The following is an 8961-nucleotide window of genomic DNA, read 5'->3' as shown; positions in this document are numbered from 1 at the left end:
CTTTACGTCGAGATAACTCACATTTGAAACATCAACAAAGACTTGGATCTCATTTCATTCCGTTTATTTCAATTCAAGTTCCTGTTTTAAGTACATGTATTTACAGATTGCAGATTGATTTTAATTGCACATTATATATGTCATGGTGATCCGGGAATTGTTTTCGCCTGGTTGATTTTATAGGCACTATACGCTATTGTCCTTATGCAGCATAGAGGCCCTATTGCACTGCGAACGTTGTCAAATTTGCAATGAATATGCGCGTTCAGCTGACAGAAGCTGCGACAATGATGCTGATACAAATGTGCGTAATATGCTGATGCGACGAAAGCAAAGCAAACGGCGGCGTGCGGCCATTTTGAAGTTTGAACCATTTTGAACATTAATCACATCATGTCGAGAAGATGCTATATTAATGATGGAGTAACCCATATATCCGGTTACACGATGTTCTTGCCGTTTGTCATGCTTATCTAACTGTCACTACCCTTTGTGAAGTAGACGCACAGTAGGATACTAAGAGACGTTCTTTTTTTTTTTCAGAACCGGCCTCGGTGGCTCAGTCGGTAGCGTGTTCGCCTTCTGATCCCGAGATCGCTGGTTCGAACCCGGCCGAGGACGCCAGCAACTTGGTGGCAGGGTACAAGTTGCTTAGACACGCCGTCTTCCGCGAGGGACGTTGAAATACGGGGTGCGGTGTGATGAGCTTTCATCGCACGTTGAAGAACCCTCAGGTGGGCAAAAGCAATCCACAGACCGACCGCTGTGGTGTCGCTCATGATCTCAGTTGTCTCGCGACGTAAACACCCAATTATTTAATTTTCCTTTTTCAGCACCCCACAGTTCCTGCAATTGATGTCACCATCGCACAGCCGGAACAGCTTCAGCTATCACAGCCGAGGTTTCAGTACTGCAAGGGCATGATAAGCATCTAGAATCTGGTATGAACTTACGTGAGCCATTCCGTGGTAGATATGATCATTGACGATGCTCGGGTATCACTTGAAAAGCCCTTCAATGGGATATACGATTGTGATTGTGTCGAGACAGTGTCTACTGATAATAACATACATGTGCAAGAAACTTTATCTAATATTTTCTCTGAAGGTTTTGTACAGGAATGTCAAGTCAAGATGCCATGAAGAGGAGAAAAAGGAAAGTGACTGAATTTTAACACTTTTCCAACGCACAGTGACTGGTATTCTCTGTCGATCTTTCGCTTTGTTGTACGGTGCGCAAAATCAAAAAACGAATTAAAAAGCATCTTGTTACATCTGTGTCAGTTGTTGTGTATTAGATATATTAGAATATATTTGATTGTAAAGAAAAACGAAATGGAAACCATGTAGAATAGAATTAGACATTGGGCGGGTTGGTGTGTCATACTACACTCTAAACCCGGTGGCGGATAAATAGCGCTATGTTTTTGCAAATTTATAGCGCTTACTCTGAGGCCGGATATATCCGCCACAGGGGTTATCCGCCCCGGCTTCTATGCGCCTTCACGTTACACGCCGCGTGCTCTATGCGCCGCGGCTCCTATACGCCTCCACTGTTATGCGTTGCACGTTTTATTCGCTTCAACCGGTATGCGCTACTTCAACTATATGCTATGTTTCCAATCACCACACTCCACATACCTGTGTGGAAAGTGAATTCAAACTTTATTGGCACACAACACACAAAGATCATGTACAGCACCACTACTTCGGTATCTATCAGGCTTGCGGGTGTATTTCTGCAAGACAGTTGTTTTCTTAAGCTACTGGATTTCACAAAAAGAACTATATTAGAGCAATGCGAGGATGCCTGTTGCAGGTGATCTTGTTGAAGACATGTGCTATGCAGAAGAACATTATTCTTTATTTTTATGCTTCAATCAGAATGCATTGCCCAGATGGCAAATTGGATAGAACAGCAACACAAATTAAGCTAGACAATTTCGTGCCTCAACATGCTGTTCCCTTCCTAATACAACAAATCAGTTTTAGAGCAGGTAACAGTACTGTACCAGGAGCACCAATGTCTGATGAATTTGAAGGGCACTGTAGTGGATGAGGTACCTCAATACATAATGACTTCTTCAATTGAGCTTGAGGGACCAGGGTAACTACGATAAAGGTAATCTGAGTATGATGTCTGTCCATTCTCACTTTGGTAGAATGCAGTGAATATGATATCTCTCAGTAGATTACAATCCACAGAACTAAAATAAGAGTGCAGTTATGAACGCTGCTGTACACACTTAGGATGGTAAGGGATTAAGTTGTCGCCCATGAAGTCGCCAAAATATGAATGCAAGACAAAACTGTTTCTCCTGCATCACAATGCAAGTGCGCAAGTGAATCCACATTAATCGCGATCCCAATAAGACGCATGTATACTCTGCATAGGAGTCTCTCTGCACCCAGGTTTGTAAAAAAAGGGGGGGGGGAAATATGTGCAAACGTTAAGCATTCCTACAATTAACCGAACAATTTGTGACACACATTCACATGCTCACACTCTTCTACATTCAAGTGTCGTTTTTTATCCTGTTCATGTGCCTCTCTTTCCAATTTATTTCTGAGAATTAAATAGTGCGGCATAGACACGAGTTGATAAGGGCTTACCTCTAAGCTATCTCAGTAAAAGAACACCACCAGCTAGGAATAATTCGAAATATCCTTACCCGAAATATTCAGATCACAGTGTTCCCCCCAGTGAGTTGTAGGACGGTGTGTCACCAGTTAAGTCTGAAAGGAAGAAGAGTTTCACACGGAGGAAAATTAAACGCAAGTGCAACAGGACGTAGAAACGCAATCACAGAGAGGTGAATTACCGGTATAGACGCGCAGAACATCATTTTCTTCGTCTGAGGCAACTATATGAGGTGGTTGTGCTGCAAGTATGCACAATATTTCGTAAACGTGCTCGAAAGGGTACACAATGCGCAGCCTGCTGCTTACCGGCATTTTAATGGCCGATCGGCGGATATCAACTGTGCACGGAGGCCCGGCTGACAAAGTTGTACTGACAACGTTGTTCTTTCTTACGAAAGTTGTACGATGTCAACGATGCGTTCATACTGCCCATCAGTCTAGGCACCGGTCTTCTAGAACGCCAGCGATGCCACAATGTATAACAGCCAAGGAGACAAACCGACAAACTGCTTCGGAAATAAAAGCGGCGTCCGCCTAACCAACCACCACCAAGACGCCGACCGTTGCACGACGTGATGCAACCTGCAGCAATGACACAGCGGCGAACTTGGGAAAATTGGTAGCCGCCACGATTCTATCTGCCACACTGTTTCGCGAGGCACTCAACAACCAAAACAAAGAAACACGTCCACTTTTCTTTCAGTGAACACGTGCGGGAAGCTTGTTTTCTTTGTCTCGTTATTGCGTTCTTTTTGTTGTTCTTAACGTTTCGGTGGTGTGGCGGATAAGGCTGGCAGACAATTAACAACAACAGCAAAATATGCGCCTCTTATCCGCCCTTTATCCGCGACCGGTCTTAGAGTGTAAAAGCGCTAAAAACCCTCAGTTCCGGGAATAAAGCACAACGGATGAAACCAGAGGAGTGTCACTCAGTGCACTTGTTTGTTTCTTTTTGTTTCGTACCGTTGTTCTTTTATTCTGCCACTGAGGAGGGGGGTATGTTTATTGAAAAAAGAAAGGGAGGGAAAGTTAGTCAAGCTGAGTGTTTTTAGCGCTTTTAGTATAGAAGCCATATTGACACACACACACACACACACACACACACACACACACACACAAATGGGATGATGATGAGCTGGGTCATTCTCCGCATATTGAGTATCTGCTGTTTGACCGACCTTCCTGAGTGGATAATTTTCAGCGGCTTATTTTCAGTGTTGCGTGTTATACATCGTAAACTACGGGATTTGTCGCCTGGATGATGGCTCGAATCTAATAGTCCTGAAGTGAAATGAGCACTATAGTTCTTGCATGTTGTTGGGCGTCATGCTGCGGAAGTGCTCCCACAAGTCCCACACGCAGAAAAGTGACAAGAAGAAAGTGAAATGTGCACAGCGAAACCGGTCCTGTGGGCAGAGTTCGGGGGACGACGGAGCGAGTTTTCGACCTCGTTATCTGCTTACCTTGATGGTACCAGCACTACATATAAAATGTGTTGTAAAGTCACCGTCGAAGCATCTTCGCGCGAGCTTTCCAACAGGTTTGCAATGGAGGAAACCTGCTTCTAAACCGTCTAGCCATCCTCGACGCCATTATTCAACGCGTATTTTATGAACGTAGCCTATCCACATGCCACTGTGGCATGAGGGCAACAACAGTCGCCTGCACTGTAGGTCATGCGAAGGGCACACACGTCATCCACAAATAAACGCAAGTAGCACAACCTGCTAAATGCTAAGTCATGGGCGGATCCCATGGGTGGAACAGCGAGGGGCTACGTCATACTTCTGTCTCATGATCCAACGACTGGCAGGCCAATGTCACTGCGCGTGACGCATTCTGACATATGCGGAAATGTTGTTACTTTTGCGGGAAGAGCCCATTAAGCCCAACCGATTACTAGGATGCTATGCTTGCCATCACTAACGTCGAACAGTTGAAAATCCGCCGAAAGTACGGTAGATTGAGCGGAAGCCTCAGGACGGAAGACGTCGATATTTCCTGCAGACAGCTCTTCTACTTGACATATAATAAATAATATAATAATAATAATAATAATAATAATATAATAATAATAAAATTAAATAAATAAATAAATAAATGTAGCTATACATACTTATGGCTTCCGGGAATTGACGTACTTTGTACAGTCGACAAAACAAATAAATAAAAAAGATCGCAATGACCATGCCAATCGGTTTATCTGTTTATGGCCTACAAACGTTCGTAAAGTTAGACCCGGGCTGCTGCATTTTGGAAGGGTTGAGTTGAGTTGAGCTGATAAGAAAAGAAACAGAAATGTAGAAATAGGCACTCATTACGAGACCCGGCTACTCCAGGCTTAGGAAAACGCAAATGGCTATCTACAATGAAACCAATGAGTGACAAAGACTCTCAGTCAGTCACTCACACACAATGTCCACACACGCTGTCCACACGAACTGTCAGTCACACTATGTCCACCAACTTGGAGTCTGCGCAAAATCGCACAAACGCTTGCATGGCGTGAAACTGATGGTCGGGTGTTCAAGGGTGGAAGACATATGAATGTCATTCATTTCTAGCCCAGCAAAACGCTGTGCAGATAAAATGAACGTTTGTATCTCATTACTGCCGATGTCTCATTACGGCCAAAAGTCTCAATACGGCCGAAGATGTCTCATAACGCCCAAAAGTCAACGTGTGTATTGTAACCTTCATTGATATTCAATGTTGCAGCCAGGTATGGATTCAGCAGGGTATAAGCCACGCAGTGTGCCCTTAGGGCCCTTATCATATATATATATATATATATATAGATTAGAAGCTTAGGAGGGCGGTTGACCACGAGAATGAAATAAGCAGGAAAAAACAGAAGACGACAAAGAGCTTACAGGAAAACACAAAGGGGAGTTTATTAACACATATAGGGATAGGGGTCGACGTTTCGGCAGTCAGCGCTGCCTTCGACGGGACTGGGGTTTGGTGACAAGAACAAGCTTTATATATGGGAGAGGGTTATGTACAAGGGAAAGAGAGCAGCGCATGCGCTTTTGTCATGACTAACATAGGTTGGTGACTAAGTGAGAGGGGAATGACCGGGTCTGTGCAGCAGGACCTTGAGGAAATACCCGTGAGCCTGAAAAAGAGACAAAAGAGTGTATGTATTGTGCTGGATTAGGAATGCAGGTTGCGAATAGTAGAAAGGATTCCTGGATCTTCGTTTATCTGACACTGGAATTTATGAATGAGATAAGACTCGCGCTGTTCCCTGAGCCGCTGGGAAAGAAAGCCTGACTGCAGGATGAAAATAGATATATTGGTGATTGAGTGTCCTGGTTTACTGAAATGGCGCGACACTGGCAGATTAGGTTTCTTCGCGACGTCAGATTTGTGGTTATTGAATCGCGTTCTAAATGAAGTAGCTGTCTGTCCGATATATTGGGCGTTGCATTCATTACATTGAAGAAGATAGACAACATTGGAAGAATTACAGTTAAAGTCGCCATTAATGTTGACCCGATAATTAGAATTGGTACTATCTGCAGAGTTAGCGGCTTGCATTGATTTACAAATTTGGCATCTAGTTGCATTACAAGGGTGGCAACCAATGTTATTTTCTGGAAGTTTGTTAATTTTGGCATTTACTAGTCTGTCTTGGATGTTCCGCGCCCGGCGATAACTTACGCGCGGTGGCTGTGAGAATATTTCCTTCATCCGATCAGATTGTGAAAGAATTGTGTAGTGGCGGTTGAGTATCCGGCTAATGTTAGGAACGCTGCCATTGAATGTGACAGTGAGATTTACTGCAGAATTTCCATTGGCCCGAGGAGATCTTTGGAGCAATTGTTGGCGATCTGTGGATCTTGCTCTGGCTATAGCGTCTTTAACAAGTTTGTCCGGGTATTCACGATCAATGAAGGTTTGTTCTAGTCGTTGGAGATGGTTGTCTAGTTCGGCATCGTTAGTGCATATTCTGCGGTAGCGCAATGCCTGACTATAAGGTATGGCTAACTTAGTATGCCTTGGATGGCAACTGCGGAACGATAAGTATTGCTGAGCATCTGTAGGCTTCCGGTATAAGTTGGTTGAGATGCCGCCGTTTTGTAACTTGACTTCGACATCCAAGAAGCTAACAGTGGAGGCGGAGTAGTGGGAGGTAAATTGAATGTTAGGGTGAATTTGGTTGAACCGGTTGATGAACGTGAGAAGGTCACTTTCAGAATGAGGCCATATGATAAAAATATCATCTAAAAATCTCTTGTACACAAGTGGTTTCAACACGGAACATTCGAGAAATGTTTCCTCCAGGGATGCCATGAAGATATTTGCATAGTTGGGGGCCATTCTCGTGCCCATAGCTGTCCCGTTAACTTGCAGATAGTGCTTGTTATCAAATTCGAAGTTATTGGAGGTCAAAATCAGTGTTAGCAGTTCGGTGAGGACAGTAGGATCATACGGCTGGTCAGGTTGATTTTTGTATGCTGAAACGGCCGCTGCTATACCATCTGCGTGGGGAATATTAGTGTAAAGGGACGTGACGTCTAACGTTGCCAAGAGACAGCTTGAGGGAACGGTTACTTGCGATACAGTTTGAAGGAAATGGTTGGTATCTTTGACGTAGGAAGGTAATTTAGGGGGGATAGATTTGAGAACGTGATCGACGAAGGACGATATATTTTCTGTAGCGGTACCGTTACTGGACACAATTGGTCTTCCGGGATTGCCTGGTTTATGTATCTTAGGGAGCATGTAAAATCGGCCTGGTTTAGGGTCTTTAGGAAGTAAGTATTCGTAGAGCGCATCGCCAATTTTCTTAGTGGTCTTTAACCGTTTTAGTGTTTTACATATATCTGCGGCAATTTCATTAGTGGGGTCGGATTCGAGAGGTTTGTAAAAGTCTGCACAATTAAGTTGACGGAGTCCTTCCGCCACGTAAGCTTGCTTATCCATTACGACTATGGCACCTCCTTTATCAGCCTGTTTGGTGATGATACCTTCGTTGCTTTCTAGCGCGGACAAGCTTTGCTGTTCTGCTTTCGTAAGATTGTGCCGGAATTTCCGATTGTTTGAGCTTGCATAAGTACTGAGAATATCTTTCTGAACAGCTTTGATATACATATCAAGACTTTTATCTCGGTTCGGGTTGGGAGTAAAATCGGATTTTATACGGAAAGGATTTAGGTTTGATTGCGGTTTGTCGTAGAAGTATTCCGTAAGGCGTAGTCGCCGCGCAAAGTTGTCAAGATCCAGATGTAGCTGATATTCATCGATTTTACTGTTATTGGGACAAAACGATAATCCCTTCTCCAGTAGAGAGATTTCCGCGGGTGTAAGGTCACGGGAAGAAAGGTTAACTACGCTACATTTGGTTAGTGTGGGGATGTCGGGAGCAAACTGGCTGTTGCTGTCTAACGGGGTATCTGGACGTAGTTGTGAAGTATTGCTACGGGCTTCGGAATTAGGGGGTGCCGAATCTGTGCCGAATATATATATATATATATATATATATATATATAGAGAGAGAGAGAGAGAGAGAGAGAGAGAGAGAGAGAGAAAGAAACAGCATGTTATCATGCTACTGCAAAATGCAGCATATTGTGTAATGTGTACACCCACAATGTAGTGTTGATGTTGCTGTGAAGCAGTCTATATGTCGAGTTAGCTACTTGTGGAGAGCTAGATGAACTTTGTTATGACGTTTTTTTGGAGTCATCCTACAGGCACTGGTCGAGAAGGAACATCTATCTCAGTCAACGTCAGTTTATTTCCATTCTCCTTCCAATGGTACAGTTCTTGCTTCTGGAATGAGTAAACCTGCAATAAGCAAAGAGCTACAATGAATGGGCTAGAACATTAAAAAAACAGGCATTTGACTCTACATGGCCGATTTTAATGTGCACAAGCTACATACGTGTTGATATGTGTCAGTTATTTCATACAAGGCTAAGGCAGTGTAATACACTTTGGTTTATGGATACATATGTTGTAATTCTATATGCTTTGTTGTGCGAGTTTCTCTTGTACGCTCTGTTTGTTCCACTCCTACGACAGCACCCCAGGGTTCTTTTAGTATCATTAAATAAATAAATACATAAGGCTAACATAAATCTTCATCTAGAAAAAAAATGACGCTTAAAAATGTGACTTCCAGGCAAACACAGGGCATGACCATGAGATGAATTTTGTTTCATTAGTTCACTCACTTAATGGAAACATGTCAATAGGAAATAGTGATACATTACAATTCATGAAACGATGCATGCATGACTTTCCTTTTCTCGTTTCTTTTTTACAAAAGTATAGTGCACGAATGTTAATTCGTGCACTACTACACGAT

The 8961-nt window shown here is 43.3% G+C and overlaps 2 long non-coding RNA genes across 2 annotated transcripts; one reads left to right on the top strand and one right to left on the bottom strand.

The window, feature by feature from the left end:
- Positions 1-548: 548 nt before the first annotated feature.
- On the top strand, positions 549-1263 carry LOC135395448 (uncharacterized). The gene is made up of 3 exons (XR_010423094.1): positions 549-734; positions 834-941; positions 1108-1263. It is a non-coding gene; the product is annotated as an uncharacterized LOC135395448 (long non-coding RNA).
- Positions 1264-1868: 605 nt separating this feature from the next.
- Positions 1869-3225, bottom strand: LOC135395447 (uncharacterized). The gene is made up of 4 exons (XR_010423093.1): positions 2949-3225; positions 2822-2881; positions 2672-2735; positions 1869-2110 (listed from the first exon to the last, which is right to left on the bottom strand). It is a non-coding gene; the product is annotated as an uncharacterized LOC135395447 (long non-coding RNA).
- Between the last annotated feature and the right edge of the window lie 5736 nt (positions 3226-8961).

Source organism: Ornithodoros turicata, chromosome 5 (assembly GCF_037126465.1).
Source record: "Ornithodoros turicata isolate Travis chromosome 5, ASM3712646v1, whole genome shotgun sequence".
NCBI lineage: Eukaryota > Metazoa > Arthropoda > Arachnida > Ixodida > Argasidae > Ornithodoros > Ornithodoros turicata.
The sequence above is the reverse complement of the archived record's forward strand: the minus strand, read 5'-3'. Positions and strand labels throughout refer to the sequence as shown.